The sequence below is a fragment of the Petaurus breviceps genome, unplaced genomic scaffold (assembly GCF_028583685.1).
Source record: "Petaurus breviceps papuanus isolate PSGF00001 unplaced genomic scaffold, PetGlider_PUasm1.0 207, whole genome shotgun sequence".
Lineage (NCBI taxonomy): Eukaryota > Metazoa > Chordata > Mammalia > Diprotodontia > Petauridae > Petaurus > Petaurus breviceps.
Window position 1 is genome coordinate 32,406,252 of NW_027185850.1, and position 21,692 is coordinate 32,427,943.

General features: G+C 41.7%; 1 protein-coding gene and 1 pseudogene across 11 annotated transcripts in view; both read left to right on the forward strand.

Moving 5' to 3' along the window:
* Positions 1-21,692, forward strand: part of LOC138165081 (ecotropic viral integration site 5 protein homolog) — a 219,197-nt gene that overhangs the window by 160,413 nt on the left and 37,092 nt on the right. The gene's annotated exons all lie outside the window — the stretch shown is intronic.
* Positions 10,661-15,301, forward strand: LOC138165080 (claudin-6-like; annotated as a pseudogene).

The following is a 21,692-nucleotide window of genomic DNA, read 5'->3' on the forward strand; positions in this document are numbered from 1 at the left end:
GTCAAGCATGGGTACACGGCACTTTCTCTGAAAAAGATCTCATCATTTTAGTTGACTACAATCCTAGTATGACTTAACATTGTAAAACAGCAGCCAGAAAATCCCCCAGGCTTTCCTAGGCTATGTTTAGAGAACGATTGCATCCAGGACAGGGGAGATAACATAGTCCCTGTTTAGCCTCAGATAGCAGGTTTTAGGAAAGACTCAGATAAGCTAGATGCTCCCCAAAGAGGGTGACCAATCTGGGAAGAGAAGAGCCATTCAAAGTTTGGTGAAGGGATGATTGCCTTGGGGAAGAGGAGATGTGATATCTGCGTTCAAGTATTTGAGAAGCTGTCATGAGAAAGGGAGAAATGGGCTGAACTTGCAAAGAGGCAGAATGTGGAAGGAAAAACCAGTGATCCAAAAAGTGGAGTGGTCCATCTCTGGGAGGAGTGCGGCTTCCCTGCGTGCAGTCTTCAAGAAAAGCCTGGAGATGAGAAAGCCTCACTGGCAAGGCTGCAGGAAGAAGCGTGATTCAGAAGCCAGCTGGGGACCCGTCCAGCTCAGAGGTTAAATAAAGAAATCACATATCTGACTTCTGACGGCTGAATTGGTGAAGAAACAGTAAACGGAGAGTTGATCTTTCTTTTGGTGAAATTTGGTGGCTTTGGCCGGTTCTTGACCCTCACAGTTTGTGTCCCTGTGGGAGGCAGTGATTGTATTTGTTATCCATGTAAAGAGGCTGAGGCACTGAACCCCATCTAGAACATATTTTAGAAGAAGGAAAGTTAAGAGCATGTTGAGATTTCTGACTCATCACAAAGTTAAAGATACCTACAGCACTTTGTACAAGATAGTGGTTGCTTAGTTACAGACATTGGGGAACTCTGAATTTAGGGACATATACATACTGAGAATCCTCTTTTTGTTCTTCATCCTCCCAACAGGCCTTTGTTCCTTTGCCCAGAAGATGACCTCTAGGAATGGCTCAGATGGGCAGTGTTCCCCAGCTGCTTTGGGTTTAAGTAACACCCACTCGAAATACTGTTCTGAAGTAGAATGAGGGCAAGGTTTCAATCAGTGTGCCAGAGCACTGTAGGCTTGATGGAGCAGAGAAAGAGATAAACCTTTTGCCATTTAACTTATTCCAATGAAGGGATGATGTAAAATCACCAATATTGGCTTGAACATAAAATTCTAAGTTGTGCCCGTTCATATGCCCTTAGATGCCTGAACTTTCTGACAGATTATTTAGAAGATCTAGAGTGGGTTTTGGGGTGGGTGTTTTTGATCATCTGAATTGACCAAGGAACATTTGTTCTTTAAAGACTGCCTTTAGGGGTAGCTAGGTGATGTGGTGAATAGAGCACCGGCCCTGTAGTCAGGAGGACCTGAGTACAGATCTGGCCTCAGACACTTAACACAAAAACTGGCCTTGTGACCTTGGGCAAGTCACTTAACCCCAGTTGCCCTCCAAAAAGCAAACAAAACAAACCCCCCCCAAAAAAGACTGCCTTTAAAATGCATCAGTTTTGGGGCTTCTATTTAGAGCTATTTATTTAAATATTAAAATAGGTGTTTTCATCATTTTTCCTTTTTCACAGAACCACAGAAACTCAGGCTTAGAAGGAATTTCATAAGCCATCAATCCAAACAGCATCTGAGTAGGATTGTGCTTTATTTATTGTATGCCTGGCAGTTGTCATCCAGCGTGAGGGGACTGTGCTGCTTTCCAAAGGAGCTCCCTTCATTTTGGGATAGCTCCAGTTACTGGGCAGGCCCTCAGTTTATCTAAACCACATTTGCTGCTGCTGCTTTTTTGTTCTTTATTACATTCATTGCTCTGAGCATTGTGCTGCGGGGCCAAGCAGGATAAATCTAATTCCTCTTCCATAGCACATCTCCTTAAATATCTGAAGACAAGTGTCATATCCCCTCTGTATTCTCTTCTCCTGGAGACATATCCACAGAGAAGCCTTTGGTGGCACTGTGGGGTGAGCGCTGGGCCTGGAGTCAGGAAGACCTGAGTTCAAATGTGGCCTCAGACACATACTAGTTGTGTGGCCCTGGACAGGGATGCCATCCATTCCTTTCTTCACATCCCTGACAAAAATGACCCTCCCCCGAGACCCTTTCACAAATGCTTCAGATGCAAAAAATGAAATTAGTCCATTTCCCTTTTTAGCTCAGTTAGCCCCAAGCTAGCTTTAGTGAGAGCTCTTTATCCCAGTTGCCATCCCGTAAGGCATAGGCTGTTTGAGACTAAAAGTATCTGTCTTACATTCTGCTTCTATATATGTATGCATATATGAATGTATACACATGTGTAATGTGTATGTGTGTGTTGTGTAGAAGCTTCCTCTAGCTCTAGACCGTGCCTTGAGTATAGATAGTCATGATGGTACCTAACCAGTTAATATTTACATTTGTACTTAGGTTCTCTGAGGACTTTCACATCATGCATTTCTTTATTTGACATTAACAGTAACTTTGTGAAATAATTAAAGTAGCTCTTATTGATCCCATTTTACAGATGAGAAAACTGAGACTCAGAGATATCAAGGCTGCCCTCGGGTCTTCTGACCTGAGTACAGTGCTCTTTCCTCTGTGTCCTGCTGCCTCTCCAGGTGATGGTCAGTGAGTCTTTGTGTACTTTCATTGATGTGGTCACTGTAGACCTCTTAGAATGATGCTATTATAAAGGAGAAATAAGAGATTCACATGACTTTAATTGTGGATTTTTTCCATTTTTTAAAATTAAATTATATCTTAAGTTTAATTTTTTAATTAAAAAATAATTCATTTTCAGTACAAGGATCAATTGAGGAAATACTATTGTGGCAGGCAGTTTACTGACATACCAACATGCTATAGAATTTTTGTTTGTTTGTTTGACATGTTTATGGTGAAGATCTGTAAAAATTTTCATCATTACCTAACCACAACCATCACCAATAATTATCTTTAGAGGAAGTTAATGATAGAAAGCATAAATCTTCTAGCATTGCATTTTTACTGTCAACTCTGAGAGAATTAATTTTGATCAGTTGCTAATGTTATGCAATTAAGACAAAGATTACTGATAAATAGCTTTGGTACATGATAAATTCATATGTCTAAAGTTTGCTGTGATCGGGGGAAAAGGAAAAACATACCTGCATGTTCTAAAATATTTACAGCATCTGTCTTTGTGGTGACAAAGAACTGGAAAGTGCGGGGATACCTGTCAGTTGGGGAATAGCAGAACAAGTTGTGGCACATGATTGTGATGGAACATCGTGTTATAAGAAAGATGCGCTGGTTGATTTTAGAAAAACATAGAAAGAGTTGCATGAAAAGTGAAGTGAACAGAACCAAGAGGACGTGTATCCAGTAACAGTAATATTGTTTGAAGCATAACTATGAACAACCAAGTTATTCCGAGTACTGTAAATACTCAAATCAACAGTAAAGGACCTATGAAGGAAGATGCCATCCATCTCCAGAGAAAGAAGGGATAAACAGAAGTATTCATAGTTTGGTTTTACATATATTTATAAATCTGTATCAAATGGCAGATTTCTCTATTGCAGGGTAGCGAGGGAGGGAGATAGTTCAAAACTTAACATGTAACAAAAAGAAATTAGAAAAGTTTGCTGTGCCTCTTGGGGATATGAGAATTAATTTTAATTTTTAAATTAATTTTAAAATTAGTTCCAAGTGGTATAAGTTTAATGGCCTTTTTAGAATCACAGTAATGAATTTTGTGCACAAATCTTGTCCATTTGCTTAATTGTCAAGGATTAGTTGAATCATATTGATTCCAGACATTTGACAAGAGATCAGTTAGTTGTTGTATGGCCTTTGGCAGGAGAGTTTTTTTTTTTAATAGTTCTAGGATTTTTCAGTTATGGAACTGATTGAAAACCCAATTATGAATTATTCCAAGAAAATATAATCATGAATTTTAAAAAATTAAATTAATGGAAACTTAAGAAAAAAATTTAGTGTGGCAGATATTGCTAATACAAAGGTAGATAACACTTAGTTCTCCTTTGCCTCAGATCTGGTCTTCAGTTTACCCAAAGAAATGCCTTTTCATAACCCTGTTTGTCTCTTCTGGTTACTGAAATATAGAGATCATTTAGCCTTTGTCTCCATATTTTTAAATTACAGGAAATTTTTTTTACTCTTATCATCATTGGTACGTGATACGTGTATGATGTGTTTTTGGAAGTTTAAAATGAGTCACTATGAAGTCGCTGAAAGGCCACCACTCACCACATTTACAGTTCTGAATAAACTTGTTTAATTTTTTTAATGCAAAGCATGTTTCTTTACCACATTGACTGAAGTGTTACCAAAAAAAAATAGCGGCTGTGAGAGCTGACTGGTTACAAAGCAGTACCAAATCAGTAAAAACTTACTAAGAAAGGCTTGGTGGTTGCTATTGATGTTTCAGTAATGTCACAGAGCTTAATCAGAGTGACTAACTTACCCAGCTTCACAGATTTACTTAAATCATTTGCTTTTCTGATACTAGTCATATAGATTTCAAATACAACTGGCATAAATCTTTTTTCTAATATGTGTATTTAAAATGTCATTAAAATGACACTAAAAATTGTGACCATACCATAACCTGTTATGCTTGCCTCTGTGGCTGTTAAGCATACTTTCATGATATAAACATTTTTTTAAAAACCAAAACAGTATTTAACATTTAAAATAGTCAGAGGTTCATATGTTAGGAGTCCACTTTAACCTTTTTTTTTTAAAAGAAAGATTTGTAGACAACCTTTTATATACTCTATTTTCTCCATGTTTCTTAAATTATATTTTGCAGATAGATTAAATAAATATACTTTAAAAATACAACCTTTCCAGCTGTATTTGAGACCAAGCACCTTGCACAGTGTCATGACCCTTCTAATACCGCAAACTTTCTGTAATATGGCTCCCAAAGAAAAACCCACATCCTATGTATAACCTTAGATTTATTTTGAAACCTACATGAAGAGAACATAGAGATTACTAATTGTTTCTGTCATTTCCTTTAAGACTATGAGGTCTAATTTGTGACCTGAGTTTCTCAAATTTGCCAGATCCATACGTAACAAACTTATCTTTATAAGCTTGTCCTGGATGAATGGTCCAAAGTCCTGGTCTTGGACAGAGACAGAACTCATAGATAAAGGCTTTAATTCAGCCCTCACTGTGCACCAGGCAGGGTGCTAAGCACTGAGGATGGAAAGTACAGGGAGGTGGGGCCTGCAGAGCAGTATCTTCTCCTGAGGACCCCGTGGGAGGGGAACCCTGTGGGAGGGTGAGCTCAGGGCAGAGGAGCATGGTGGGAGATGGTGGCTCTGAAGGTGGGATCCCAGGGGCAGAACCCTGGCTTTTGTATTGAGGGAGAGATGGGGGATAGCCAGAGTAAAAGCATGATGGCCTGGAGAGGATAGGAAAATAAACATTGCTCTGAGTATTTTTGTTTGAAAATTAGTAACAACAATAATAATAATAGCTAACATATTTAGTACCTGAAGGATTACAGGGTGCTTTACAAGTGCTGGCTCTTTTTATCCTCACAATCACTCTGGGTGATTACTATTATCCCCATTATACAGTTGAGGAAACTGAGGAAGACAACAGTGAAGTGACTTGCCCAGGGTCACACAACTTGTAAGGCACTGAAACCAGATTTGGACTTAGGTTTTCCTCACTTCTGGGAGCTGGCTCTGCCCCTTGCTGCTTCTGTTCTGGCAGGTTTCAGGATTCCTGGAGGTGGTACTGGCTTGTGACCAGCCCTTCTCTGACTCTTGTTATTTCTGGTGCCTACTGGCTACCCTCCTGTTTGCTAGAACTCATGCTGGCTCCCTTGAGGCTGCCTCTGGCAGCTTCTGGCCATCCTTTGGAGCAGTTCTGTACTGGGGGAGGGCTTTCCTTCTGTTTCTCTTTGGTTTTCTATATCATCGCCCTGTCTGGGGTACTTTTCAGATGTTTGATGAGAAGTGAGTGGGAGAGCAGGACAGCCTTCTTTCCGTCTTCCCCAGGAGGCAGGCAGTGGAATCTCTAGAATAGTGCAGACCTAAAGAGCTGCCCTGTGAGCAGAGAGCATGCACTTTAGTAAGAGCGTGGACTTTGTCATCGGTCTGCTGCTCAGAGGCCCTGTTGGCTTGTGTCTTGAGTCTGTATGTTACAGGCAGTGAAACTGCAGAATAGCCAGGTTTTCAGGAGTTTAGATGAAGGATCACTGTAGTTTTAGATGCTTCATTTTTAACAATTTTTCCTTTGAAAAACTTTGAGTAAATGTAAATCTAATTTGGAAGGTGCTCCTTTTAAAAATTGTTTTACTTTTTCATCAGACTGCTGGAGTTAAACCTAATTGGCCTTGTTGGAAATGTTTCTGTAGCTACTTCTCTTCCCCTGCTCACTTAAGGACTCTTTTAGAATCACAACTTCTGTTCATTTTAGCCTGTTGCCTATGTAGTTCTAAAGACTATAGTGGGAAAAAAAATTTATTTGTTGACATTTTGTCATCTCTGAGAAGCACAGTTTAGTTATGTAGATCTCATTGTATAGTCTGAAATCAAAATTTCCATCTGTGAACTTTCATTTAATACTTTGCATATTAAACATTTTTCACTTGGACATCCTTCAAGAACTTAACAAACTGGCTCCATCTTCTCCTTATTTACCCTTCCTTAGTTGGTTTGAGACTCTAGATCAGAGAGCTTGGAATCCATGGATCTGTTATTGGGGGGGGGGCGTACAGTACATTAACTTAGATGAAGAAAAAACTTATTTCAGTTTGATCTTTTCCTTTGTAATCCTATATATTTAACTTTGTTAATTAAAAAAAATTCTGAAAGGGATCCACAAGTTTCACCAGACTGCCGAGTAGATCTGTGACGCAAAAGGTCAAGAGCTCCTGCTATAGACTTTGAAAAGAATTATAATTTGAGTGTCTGAAGATATTATAGATGGGTGTGTGTGTGAGCGTGTGCGCGTGTGCGTGATACTGGTTACAGTCCTCCGATCTTGCCACAGGAAGGGCACTTCCTTAGACAGGAAGAAAGCAGATTTTAACATGTAAGCAGTGTTTCAGCCACAGGTTTCCCAGTAATACTTTAAAGCGATCACACTGTTTACTAAGAGCCTACAAAAAATATAGCTGAAAGTAAAATTTAAATAAAGTATTTTCATAACTGTAAGGAACTTCCAGAATTAGACATTGTATGGAATGGAGTTGGTTTGTGTATTTTTTTCTTTGAGAATTTGTTATCCATAAAAAAAACTTCTCCTGGCCTTGAATTTCTAAACTTTGTTAGGTTAGCCTGACCATCTGTTTGACATGCAGAAGTATACTGAAAACTTTTAGTTGTTGAATTATCACCTCTTTGGGAAAGTCAATGCAATGCAACAGTCACAAAGACAGATTTTTTTTTTTGTAAATATTTTTGTCCACATAGGGCCTTTTCCCTTTTCTTTGATCTCTTTGGGATACAGGCCTGGTAGTAGTATTGATGAGACAAAAGATATGCAGGGTTATATAGCTCTTTGGGCAGAGTTCCAAATCATGCTACAGAATGGTTGGATCAGTTCACAACTCCACCAACAATGCATTAGTGTCCTTATTTTCCCCCATTACCTCCAGCATTTGTCATTTTCTTTCTCTGTCATGTTAGCTAATTTTGGTAGAATTGTCATTTATATTAGTTCAGTCTGCTCATGAGCAATTAATATTTCTCCATTTGTTTAACTCAGACTTTATTTGTATGAAAAGTATTTTTTAATTGTGTTTACATAGTTCTTGGGTTTGTCTTGTCAGGTAGACTATTGAATATTTTATATTGTCTGCAATTATTTTACTCTCATTTCACAATTTTCTTGCACCGTTCTCATTTCTCTTCCCAATTTTTCCTCTTCTACTCTTACTTGGTTTTCAAAATCCTTCTTAAGCTCCTCTATGGCCTGTAACCAGCTTATTCTTTTGGTAGAAGCTTTTGGTGCAGGAGTTCTGACTTCACTGTCTTCCTCCTGTCCCATGCCCTGATCCTTTTTGTCCCCAAAAAAGGAATCCAAAGTTGGACCACTGTGCTTGTCTTGCTTCACTTGCTTGCTTATGTTGCCACTCAGTTACTTGACTTCTGAGCTTTTTGCCACAGTAGAACTCTGCTACCAGAGGAGGGAGCTTTGTCTCAATTGCTGGGGTTTTCTCAGCTGCTGGAGCTATTAGCTGCCCTCTCTGAAGTCTCCACACGCTCTGGCACACTGGTCACACACCCCAGGACCTCCACCCCAGACAGTGATCCAGATCCAAGCAGGTTAAAGCAAGAGCAATTACCCCTCATACTGGTTGCCTGGTCCCCCTACAATTTGCAGGCCCGGAGCTCTGAAGCAGCCACGTGGCAGTGGCTAGACTGCTGCCACGCTTCGGCTGCTTCTCGCCCCGGGGGACAAAGGCTGGACTGCACTCCCGAACTCCCAGGTCCCAAAGTCCACACTGCACTGAACTTTGATAATTCTGGAAACCACCACAGCTGCTGGTGATCTGAAGTCCCTCCAGCTGGCAGCTGGTTATGGCCTCCCTGAGGCTAAAACCCAAACCTCTACTGGAGCAGGGCTGAGCTTGACTCCCAGAGCGCTGGGCTGGCCCCTTCCTGCCAGCCTGACGGACTGTCTTCAGTAGGAGGTTAGCTTCTCTGTGTCATTTTGTGGGTTCTTTAGCTCCAAAGTTTGTTTAGAGTCATTTTTTACATGAATTAGAGGAAATGGGAGCAGGAGCACCGTGGAACTCCTGTTTCTACTCCCTCTGCAGTTATTTTAAATGAAAATTCTCTTTCTTTCCCTGCAAAATAATTTTAAGAAAAGTTTCTTTTATTCATCTGCTTTCTGATATTTTTAATAAGAATGGGTGTTGTATTTTTCTTTTTATTTTGTCTTTTTGCCTTTTGGAGGGCAGTTTGGGTTAAGTAACTTGCCCAAGGTTACAGAGCTAGTTTTTTTTTTGTGTGGGTGTTAAGTGTCTGAGGCCGGAACCGAACTTGGGTCCTCCTGACTCCGGGGCCGGTGCTTTACTCACTGTGCCACCTAGCTGCCCAGGGTGTTGTATTTTTCAAAAGCTTTTCTGCATCTGTTGATATAATCATACAATGTTTATTGTGTTTGTTATTGATATGATGTTATGCTTATAGTTTTCCTAATATCGAACCAGCCCAAGTAGGGAGAATTTTGTAGTAACCTACCCAGAATGTACAATGTTTGTCTTTCACCTGTGGTCAAATAATTATCTATGCTGAAAGTGCAGCCTGGTCTGCTCTTTAGAAGTAAAAATAAAGGTAAAGAACACTACCCCACTCTTCAGATAAACAGGGAGAACAACTTGCTCCTTTAAAAAAGGAAGAAGTTTTGAGCATAAACAGAAAGAGAGCGATTCTCACTCTTATCAGGCTGAGTGGAAGAAGTGAACCGAGGGCCACTGGAGCTAATATGGATGAGCCTCTGAAGAGGAGCAATCCTGGGTCCTCTGAGAGGGAAGCAGCAACGTGTCCTCCAGGCAGTCATGGGGTGAGTCTGCAGGGACTTTCAGGTGAGGGATCATCCATTAAGGGTCTTGTCGTGAAGGCTGGTGACTCCTGGGCATGATAGAAAAAGGCAGGTATCAAGTCTGTAAGGGAAAAGACCCCAACAAAGAGGTTTTTTGGGGTGGTGGGTAGACACCATGCTGGGTAAATCACTTAGACTCTTTGAAACAGTTTCCTCTTCTGTAAAATGGGAAGAATGGTAATTGCCTTGCCTACATAGAGGTTTATTATAGAGCTAAGTGATTTTTAAAACTTCAAGTCTTGGGGGGGCGGAGTCAAGATGGCACAGTAGAAGCAGGACCTCCCTGCGGCTCCGGCTTCCACCTTCCCCAATCCATGTAAAAAGGGGACTCTGAACAAACTTTGGAGCTTCAGAACCCACAAAATGACACAGAGAATCTAATCTCCCGCTGAGGACAGCCTGGCAAGCCACCAGAAATCGGCCAGCGCAGCGCTCTGGGAGCTGAGCCCAGGCGCGTTTGACCAGCCGCCAGAGGGACTCCAGATTAGCAGAAGCTGTGGCCGTTTCCAGAATCATCAACACACAGATGCGAAGGACAAAGTGCAGTCTGGATTTTGGGACCAGTAAGTGGGAGTATGTGGCTTTTGCCCCCAAGGCAAGAAGTTGCTGAGCCAGCACCACGTAGCAGCTTCAGCTCCTGGCCTGCAGAATGTAGAGAGACCAAGCAACCAGTCTGAGGGATAATTGCTCTTGCTTTAACCTGATTGGATCTGGATTGCTGTCCAGGGTGGAGGTCCTGGGGTGTGTGTCCAGCTTGCCAGAGCGTGTGGAGGCCTCAGAGAGGGCACCCATCTAATACCTTCAGCAGCTGAGAAAATCCCAGCATTTGGGACAAAAGCTCCCCTGTCTGGTGGCAGACTCCTACTGTGGCAAAAAGCCCAGGGGTCAAGTGACTGAGGGGCAACATGACCAGGCAATGGAAACAAAGCAGACAGAAGATTCCAACATTAGACTCCTATTTTGGGGACAAAAAGGAGCAAAGCATGGAACAGGAGAAAGACAGTGAAGTCAGAACTCCTGTACCAAAAGCTTCAAAGGAAAATACAAGCTGGTTACAGGCCATAGAGGACCTTAAGAAGCAGATAAGAGAAGTGGAGGAAAAATTGGGAAGAGAAATGAGAACAATGCAAGAAAATTACGAAATGAGAATCAACAGCCTGACTGAGGAAAATATGACTTTTAAAAAATAGACTAACTCACATGGCAAAAGAGGCTCAAAAAGGCAATGAGGAGAAGAATGCCTTAAAAAGCTGAATTTGCCAGATGGAAAAAGAATCTCAAAAGCTCACTGAGGAGAATCATTGCTTCAGAATTAGATTGGAGCAAATGGAAGCTAATGACTTTATGAGAAATCAAGATGCTGTTAAACAGATCCAAACAAATGAAAGAATAGAAGGCAATGTGAAATATCTCATGGGAAAAACCACTGACCTGGAAAATAGATCCAGGAGAGAGAATTTAAAAATTATTGAACTACCTGAAAGCCATGATCAAAGTAAGAACCTAGAAATCATCCTCCAGGAAGTTCTCAAAAGAAAACTGCCCTGATGTTTGCCTGATGATGCAAAATAGAGGTTGAAAGAATCCACTGATCACCTCCTGAAAAAGATCCCCCCAAAAAAACTCCTAGGAATATTATAGCCAGGTTCTGGAATTCCCAGATTAAGGAGAGAATATTACAAGCAGCCAGGAAGAAACAATTTGAATATTGTGGAAACACAATCAGGATAACCCAGGATCTGGCAGCTTCTAAACTGAGGGATCGAAGGGCTTGGAATATGATATTCCAGAGGTCAAAGGAGCTGGGATTAAAACCAAGAGTCACCTACCCAACAAAACTGAGTATCATGTTTCAGGGAAAAATATGGTCATTCAGTGGAATAGAGGACTTTCAAGCATTCTTGCTGAAAAACCCAGAGTTGAATAGAAAATTTGATATTCAGATACAAGAAGCATGAGAAAGTAAACAGGGAAAAGAAATCATAAGGAACTTATCAAAGTTGAACTATTAACATTCCTACATGGAAAAACAATAATTGTAACTGATGAAACTTTTCTCAGTATGAAAATAGTTGAAGGGAACAGAAATATATATGTCTATATATGAGGGTATATGGGCTTATGAATACATATGTGAATGTGTGTATATATGTTTACAGGTATACATAAATAGAGGGCATAGGACCAATTTAATAGGAAGGGATGTTACTTAAAAGGTGAAATTAAGAGGTGAGAGAGGAATATAATGAGAGGAGATGGGGAGAGACAGAATGGGGTAAACTATCTCATATAGAAGAGGCAAGGGAAAATGGTTACAATGGAGGGGAAGAATAGAAAGGCAAAAGGGAATGGGTCAACCTTATTCTCATTGAATTTGGCTTGGGGAGGGAATGAAATACACACTAAATAGTGTATCTCACCCTACAGGAGAGTAGGGGGGGAAGGGGATGAGAGGGGGGATGATGGAAGGTAGGGCAGGCTGGGGGCGAGGGAAGTTGGAAGCACCCACTTTTGAAAAGGGATGGGGTCAAAGTAGAGAATAGAACAAATGGGAGGTGGGATAGGAGGGAGGGAAATATAGTCAGTCTTTTACAATATATCTACTATGTTATTGTTTTGCATTAGCCACACATGTACAACCTATACTCAACTGCTTATCTTCCCAATAAGGGTGGGTGACAAGGGAGGAAGAGAATGAATCTGGAATTCAGTTTTAAAATCAAATGTTTACATATATACTATTATTAATACTATTTTACATGTAATTGGGAAATAAGATATACAGGCACTGAGGCATAGAGATCCATCATGCCCTACTGGAAAAGTCAAAAGGGGCATGGGAGAAAATATGGGAGAGAGCAGATTGGAGGAGGGGATATCCTGTAGGATTGCTATTTTGGGGCGGTGGGTAGGGGAAAAACGGGGAGAAAATTTGTAACTCGAAATCTGGCACAAATGAATTATGTAAATCAGAAGTTAATAAAGCATTTGAAAAATGAAAAAAAAACTTCGTCTTATATAAATGAGAATTAGATTTAATATTAATTTGAGATTTTTATGCCTCGGAAGGAATAGAAAGATTAGTTCAAGAAATATTTTATTCGTGAAGAAGTTATTCTTCTGGCACAGATCTATTATTAAATACAGGAGATTAGTCTGAAAAATGAATAGAATATAATTTAATAGTTAATCTGAAGTGTTTCTTTATAGAAAAATAATAGAATAGAATTGGGACAACTCTGCATAATCACCTTCCTAAGTTATTTACTCTGGGTTCTCAACTTCTTCCTGTCCTTGGATTTTTTATTAACTAATCTAACCCCCCAAATGACTTACTAAAGCAGTAATTTCCTGTGACATTCATCCCACTTCTTCCCTTCTGATTCCTGTGCAGTCTCCTCTTGAATCACCAGCCCACAGAATCACCTGTTTGAACTTTTTTCCCATTTAGCTTTTACAGTAGTAGATTAGAAGACAGGTACCAAGGCCATTACTACACTAGCCAGCAGAGTGTTTGATGACCAACTTTGAGAGGGGCAGAGGGACACCATGTCCTGCAGGAAAAGCTGAAAGAACATGCGTGGTTAGCTTCAGTCATTGATTTAGCAGGAGAGGGGAGAGTGGTTTCAGATGTGGTCAAAAGCTGTCACCTGGAAGTACGAGACTGAGTAGAAGTGGAGAGAAGATTCTTTTGTTTGACATAGAGAACTTTTTCATAATTAGAGCAGTCCAAGCATGGAATGGACTGCCTGATAAAGTATAGTATTTTCTGAGTAACATGGGTAATGTTTATCAATAATAATTATATTTGTGCACCATTTAAAAGTAACTTGATCTCTTTAACTTTAAAGTTACTTACCTAACAACAACTTTATGACTTAAATATGAGAAATAGCCCCATTTTGTAAATGGGGAAACTGAGATACAAGGTGATGAAGCAGTGTTCATGGATAGTACTAATCATTCTGCTGGTTAAGTGTCAGGGCCAAAATTTGAACCCAGATCTGCTGGTTCAAGTAGAGAACTGTTGGGGATGGTTACTTTAGATGACCTTCAAAGCTTCCTTTCTTCCTTAAGATTATATGAAATAACCATGTTATACTTTGACCATGTACTCTTACTCACATTTCTTCACTATTTTGCTAGAGTACAAACATTAGAGACATTCCTTCATAGCTTGTACTTTCCAAATTAACTGATAGAGACCCTCCCTCCAATTTGATGCAAGTTTCGTCTCTAATTTATTTTTTGGAGAAATGGGCTCTCTGTTTTCCATAATCCTTCCCCAATTCTACCACTAATCTTGAGCCTTGAATGTAGTCTTTTTTTTTTCTTTTTGGAGGGGGAAGAAGGACAGTTGGGGTCAAGTGACTTGCCCAAGGTCACATGGCTAATAAGTGTACCAAGTGTCTGAGGCTGGATTTGAACTCAGGTTCTCCTGACTCCAGGGCTGGTGCTCTATTCACTGCGCCACCTAGCTGCCCCTTGAATGTAGTCTTTCAAGAATTCTTTTGTCAGCTCCAATATTCTTTGTTCTTTGCAATTCTGCAATATGTTCATCTCAGTTTTCATTCATAATTGTCCTTCGTGTGGAATTTTATAAGGTCCTGAATATTTAGTTTTCCATAGTAAACTAATTAATGCATCTTAAAATAAGCTGTTTTTGATTCAGAGGTGGGGATAACAAACTTCCACCCAGTTACCACATATCTACTCTAGCAAAACTCTGAAATTCTCATCAGATTGAAGAATTATTTTAAAATCCAATGAGAGATGCTCTACCCTGATCTCTGGCTGCACCCATTCCTTTCTTAGGTCTTCTCTCAGCCTCCAACCATGGCTTCTGCCAGCCTCCAGATCCTGGGCATCCTTTCAGTACTGGGCTGGATATCGGGCCTAGTGTCCTGTGCTATGCCCGTGTGGAAGGTCACAGCCTTCATTGGCAATAACATCGTAGTGACCCAGGTGGTCTAGGAAGACCTCTGGATGGCTTGTGTGGTCTGGAGCACTGGCCAGAAGCAGTGCAAGACTCCATGCTGGCTCTGCCTCATGATATCCAAACGTCTAGAGCCCTCATGGTCATCATTTTGTTTCTGACCCTGGTGGAACTGCTCATGTACCTTGCTGGGACCAAGAGTACCACGTGTATAGAAGACAAGGAACCAAAAGCTCGACTAATACTGACTTGAGGGGTCATTTTCCTCATCTTGGCAGTCCTGGTCCTGATCCCTGTGTGCTGGACTACCTGTGTGATCATCAGGAATTTCTGCAACCCCTTGGTGGCTGACACTCAGAAAAGGGAGTTGGGGCATAGCCGGGCAACAGCAAGCCTTTTTATGCCAGGGGGGTCTCTACTGTGCTGCACTCACCCCTCAGGCAGCTCAAGGGGCACAAGCCCCTTCTGCTTCTGCCACTTCCCCAGGGGGCTCCCAAGGTCCTTCTGAATATCAACCAAGAATTAGTGTGAATCTGCAAAGGGGGAGGGAGGCAACAAATGACTTCCTAAGGTGAGGGGGCTCTTCTTTCCCCTCCTTCCCTCTCAAGATGAAGTTTCTGGTGACCCCTGTCAGTCTTGAGACTTTTAGTTTTCTTTTTTTTTTAACCCCTTGGGTGACCTAGCCAAGAAGATGATGCCACATCCCTTCCCGATCTTTGCTGCTGCTGCTGCCAAGTCCAGACATCCTTGGATAAGAGCTGCAGAGACGCTGCCCAAGAATACCAGCGTCTTTTCCTGGATACCGCAACAATCTATGATATTTCTCTGGAAATGCTAGAACCCTCTTTGGTTGTGGGACTGAATGCTAACCCTGTCCTAGTGAAAAGTTCTTCAGTGTGCTCTGTCCTTGCCATCCCAGCTCCCAGGAAAACAGGACCTCCAAGATCCCGCTGGCTTTTCTTGGTTTCCATGGGAACTGTGATATCAGTTACTATGATTCTCCAGGACTCCCAGAAGGCAGGAAGTGATCTCCTTGCTGGCTCTTGTATCCTACTTTGAACATACTCTTCTTAATCCAGAATCCAACAAACACCTCCCTCACCCTCCCACCATGCTGCTGCCTTCCTTCCCTGTCTCTTTTTGTGGAGTTTCCATGGTTGGAGATTTTTAGAGAATAAAATGTGTCTTGCCGCTAAAAAAAAAAATCCAATGAGAAACTACAGTAAATGACTTCTTCCACCCCAAGAGAATTGCATCCAAAGCCCTTCCACCTATCCCTACTGTGTCAACACAGGGTAGCCTCCCACTGTGACAGTGCTCTGTGTCCTGAGGCAGCAAGAGAAGAGTGATCCCCTAGAAAAACCTCAGAATACTCAGAAAGTCCCAGGGGGGTGCCATTGTGCTCGGTCTGGGATAGCTCAGGCACAGGGGCTCTGAGGTCCATTACATGCTGTCCTGAGATGGCAAAGAGAACCCTAAAGGCCTCAGACTCTGAACCCCACAGATCCTGGGAGATCAGGAACACAGTGCAAGATAGCAAACCACCACATCCAGAAGGACAGCAGAAGGTGAAGCAAAATGCCTTAATTCAGCAATTACAGTTAAGATTGGTGTATAGGGGTGGCTAGGTGGCACAGTGAATAGAGCACCAGCCCTGGAGTCAGGAGAACGTGGGTTCAAATCCAGCCTCAGACACTTGACACACTTACTAGCTGTGTGACTTTGGGCAAGTCACTTAACCCCAATTGCCCTCCAAAAAGCAAAAAAAAAAAAAGAAGAGTGGTGAATAAATAAAAGAAAGCATCCAGTATCAAAAATTAGTACATATCTAATTCTATACAATTGTAGGCAGAAGTTCAAAGGAAAATAATGGATTTTCCACAAGGAAATAACTGAATAACTAGAAGAAATGAAATGAGATTTTTTTTAAATGAAATAAAAGCCCTTGAGAAAAAGGTTAGGAAGAGAATAATTAACTTGGAAGAATCTCTGAAAAATAGGATATACCAAGCAGAAATCAGTGATTCCATGAGTCAGAAAGAAACATTAGAACAAAATCAAAAGATTGAATAAAATAGAAGAAAATGGATGATAGCTGATATAAAAAATAGCTGACTTGGAAAGCAGATCAAACAAAGATAACTTATGTACCCCTAAAAACCATGATTATTTTTTAGAATATTTCAAGAAGTTAAAAATGAAAATACCCAGATATATGAGAAACAGAGGGCAGCGTGAAGGTAGAAAATTCACCCATCACCTCCTAAAAGGAGAAGTCCCGGGGATGCTACAGCAAAAAGTCAGAGTTTTCATGTCCAAAAAAACCAACCTTGCTTCAAGCATCCAGAGAAAAGGAGCTGATGTGCCAAGAGATAGTAGCCAGGCTCACCTTCACCTGACAGCTTCTGCTGAACATGGGAGGAAATCTTGCAATGCTGTATTCCCAAAGGCAGAAGAGAGCTCACAATCAGGAAAAGCTCACCCTGCCGAGCAGAGTGTAAGCTGAGGTACATATGGGTGTTCCAAGGAAAGCAGACTTCAGAGCACTTCTGATGAAAAAACCAGGGTTGAGTAGGAACTTTGGAATGTAAACATGAGTCAGACTTAGAAAAGTCCATTCTTTGCTAGCCATATGACCTTGGGCAAGTCACTTAACCCCAATTGACCTTTCCCCCTCCATAAAACAAAAAAACAGAAAGGTCCATTCATTTATTTGAGCTGTCAGAAGGAGCTGGGTGACAATGTAGTGCTACCATTCTGACCTGAGCAGAAGAACCAGGCTCCTTTTAGAAACTTCCTAGCTTTAAAGGACATTGAAGGTATTAAAGGAAAGATGAAGATACTGCATAGAGTTTTGCATCCCAGCTCCTCAAAGGCAGGGACTGGCTTCCATTTGTTGTTGTATCCCCAGGGCCAAGCTCTGTGCCTGCCATGAAGAAGGCACTACGATTTGGAATTGGACAGGAAATCAATTAAGAACTAAAACTTATGTAGATTGAGGGTGACAGTGAAATTGTAACAGTACCCACTTTGACTATTTATTTACGTGTGTGTGCGCCCATGCCCCCGTGTGTGCACACATGCCTGCATTGAAGAACAGGAAGTCCAACTGAGGCTGTTTGTAAATCACTTTTAGGTCATTTGTAAGTCCAAAAGTACTGTTCAGCTCCTAATGTGTTTGATGAATCCTGTTTGTGGACATTAGCAAGTGGCTTTAAGTATATAGATGATTAGAAGAAAGTTTACTCTTTTTTTGCCGATAGAGACATTAGAATGCATGAAATAGTTACATCCTTAAAAAAAATTGAATATTTGATTATACTGTCATAAATTCTTTGTAACACTAAGGCTACATTATTTTGAATAGTTTACTTTTCTATAAAATGGAACTGACGGTCAGCTAAAATAGAGTAAGTGCCACAGTAGGGTCATTTGTTTGTGCTGTCATTCCCTGACGGTTTCTTACTAGAAAGACGACAGTAGAATTTCATTCATGTCCAGGTAAGCAGTGCTTCTAATGTAGACTAATTTGAGTTACGTAAAGAAGTCAGTCAATGGACAAGCATTTCTTAAGCACTGACTGTGTGCCACCTACTGTGCTAAGCTCCAGGGAGGCAAAGGTTAAAAAGATGTCTGCCCTCAAAGAGCTCACATTCTTATGGGGAGAGCACATAGCAATAAGTATGGACAGAGCAGAAGGACTGGGGAGACTAGGAACGAACACGAATCAGTCCATCAGTCCATCAGCATTTATTGAGCTCCGCTCACAGCCTGATGGGAGAGGCAGCTGTGTGCAACAAGATGCAGACCAGAGGAGTGAGTGGAGGCATTAGAATTAAGGGGGATTGGGAAAGGTTTCCAGAATATTCTAAAAGAAATTGCCTCTTACTGTTTTCCTGGATATAGATGCAGATAGATATGTGGGTGTGTGCGTGAGTGTGCATGTGTGTGCGCATGCATGTGTGTGTGTGTACACATACATACGTAAAATGGAAATAGGCTTCTTACAGACTGATGTTTAGAAGAGTAGCCAAAAATCTTCCTATTAGTTGTTTGAAGAAGGATGGTTATGGGTACCAAGCATTTAAACTATTTCCTGAGTGATCTTCTTTGCCATGTGATATCCACTGAGTTCTCAGCCTTCCTGTAAATCAGAGCATTTCTGAGTGGTGTGGGACTTCTGAGCCTCTTCACTGGGCAGTTGGGGAAAAGGCCCAAAGGGCTGATGTGTCTACAGACCGAGGCCATGCATCAGGTCTGAGGCGGAGCTAGAACCCAGGCCTCTTTCTTACAGCCCGAGGCCATGCATCAGGTCTGAGGCGGAGCTAGAACCCAGGCCTCTTTCTTACAGCCTGAGGCCATGCATCAGGTCTGAGGCAGAACTAGAACCCAGGCCTCTTTCTATTGATCTAGGGCTCTTTCTTCAGCAGTATACTACACAGTGCCAGGGTGAACTTGGAACCAACCTGCAAGCATTTATTAAACCACAGGTTGTGCAGGCACAGGGGTACAAGTACAAAGAGCAGGAGAGTCCTTACTTGTGTTTTGGTGGGAGAGGGGGAGGTATGTATGTGTCTGTGAAATAAATGTGAATCTAGACAAAGCAGCCCAATGCACGGTGGTTTGGGAGAGAAGGGACTGGCAGTCTTTTAGATGAGAAAAGGCTTCACGAAGAAGGGAGGACTTCTGAATGAGGAGCTTCATGCCAGACCCAGGGCACAGCCAGGGCAAAGGCACGGAGGTGGGAAACGGGCTGTCACTTGTGAAGAGCAGAGGTTAGTTGGGTGAATCCCAGAGAGTGAGAGAGGGAGTGATGTTCTGCAAGGCCCGAAAGGTGAGTTGGAGCCGGTTTGCCAATAGCTTTACAAGCTGAACAGGGGGGTAGTGATTTAATCCTGGAGGCATAGGGATGCACTGGCATTAGTTGAGTAGAAGAAGTCACATGGCCAGAACTGTGCTGATGGAAAACTACTTTGGCACCAATGTGTAGGAGAGACTGGAGGGGTCAGAGACAGTCGAAATCACAGCTTCTCTGGGCTCAGGGGCCTCTTCTTCCCATCCCCTCTAAGGTTACCTTCCATCTCCTCTGTAATTTATCGGCCAGAGATTTAGAGCAGGATGGGATTGTGGAAGACCATCACACAATGGGTAAATTTTTGAAGCAGGATTTGAACTCAAGTCTTTCTGACTCTAAGCCAGGGCTTCTTACCTTTGATATGTCATGGCCCTCCTTGGCACTTGGGTGAAGCCTATGACCCCCTTTCACAGTCAAGTTTTTTTCCCCCTCAATTTATTAAATTATTTCTTTTTAGTTTTCAACATTCACTTCCATAAGTTTTAAATTTTCTCCCCGTGCTTCCCCACTCCGTTACCAAAATGGCATGCAATCTGATCTGGGTTCTACATATATATTCCTATTAAACACATTTTCACATTAGTCATGTTGCCTAGAAGAATTCTACAAATGGGGAAAACCATGAGAAAGGAAATAAAACAGGACAAAAAAGAAAATAGTCCGCTTCGTTCTGCATTCTGATCCCATAGTTCTTTCTCTGGAAGTGGCTGGCATTTTAATACAATAAAATATACAGGATTAAAAAGGAAACCAATTATATTGAAATATAGTTATCAACATATTAAAAAACAAAATCGTTAATCCCAAGGTTCTTAACTTAATTCTCTAAACTCCGCACCCTATTGAGTAGCTGTGGCTTCAAACTTTGCCAGGTGCTGAACTGAAGACCCTGCTCCAGGGTCAGAGCCCCACAAGCTCTCCTTGTCCTGGTTGCCCATCCCAGGAACAGGCTTCTTCCTGAATCAGCACTGGTTCTGGCACAGGAGCTGCAAAGCTGCCACTTTGCAGTCCCTGTAGCATCAGGCCCTCAGTGCTGGATCCATGCCACCATCACCAACACAGGTCAGGCTGTGACCTAGAAGAGCACCTTTCTCACTGGACTGTGGTTACCTGATCAGGACTTGATCTGGGGCTTTTTTAGGTCATTGTGGAGTAGTTGTGAGAATGGAGAGATGGGAGATAGACTGCGTTACTTCCTCCTACTCCTGTCATCTTCATTAGTCTCCATGATAGCTTATTAATTTAAAAAATAACAGTAATCTAGGCAAGGAGTGATAAGGGCCTCAGTTAAGGTGGCAGTTGTGTGAATGCTCTCTGGAAAGCCTGGTCCGTAGTTAACAAATTTGTTTTCATTGTTAACCCTTTCTTTTCTCTCTTCCACCATTATCTAATCCTTCCTTGAGACCTGGCTCCTCCTGATGACATTGTGGCCCTGAAAGTGCCAGTTGTAGCTTTAGGCATATCCCCAGGTCATAGTAGGGAAATCAGAACATTTCTTGCTTTTCCAGACTTTACCTCTACCCCATCATTCAGTCATCTCTTCTCCTTTGAGGGTCATTTAATCCATATTTATCTTGAAGTCAAGATTCTGGTAAGTGTAATCTACCCATCCCCAAACCACTCTCCTTCCTTCAGTGAGTTCAGTGTGTGATTCTCTGTCTTCCTACCGCAGCCCTGGCTCTCATACTGGGGAACGTCAAAAAAAAGAATATGGTATTCTTCAAAAACCCTTCTCTTCCAGTTCTTCAATATACTCATTTCCCATGACCCTAATCCTCTCCTGTACCTCAACTACACAGAGACAGCTGTAGCCTTGATGTTGCCATCATTCATAAATGCACCGTTTCCATGTTCGTGAGCTCCAAAATTCCCATATGTTATAACCATTTGTCATTCCAATCTTCCCTCTGCCTTGCTGCTTCTAGCCCTCTTCGACCTCCTCACTATGACTTCCATATGACTTGCACCTCTCGGTTTTTCCCCAGGTCAATCTCTACTGCTCTGGCAACACCGTCTGCACTCTTCTCCACACTCAAGTTCCTGGCTAGAGACAATCTTGTCCTGCCAAGACTCACTCTGGAGTATTCCGACCATCTGCTACCTTCTTTCCCTCTTAACATGTAGCTGATTGAAGCTAGGAAAAAATCACAGAACTATACTGAGTGGGTCTGCTACAGATTTATGTACATAATCTCCACTGGGCCCTCACAATAGCAAGACAGTCCTTTTACACCGGCCTAGTCATCTCTCACCAGAGTCATCTCCTAAAACCCTACATGGTCCCCTTTCCCCACCCTCAGCTTCAAATCTTGCTTCACATTTCACTGAGAA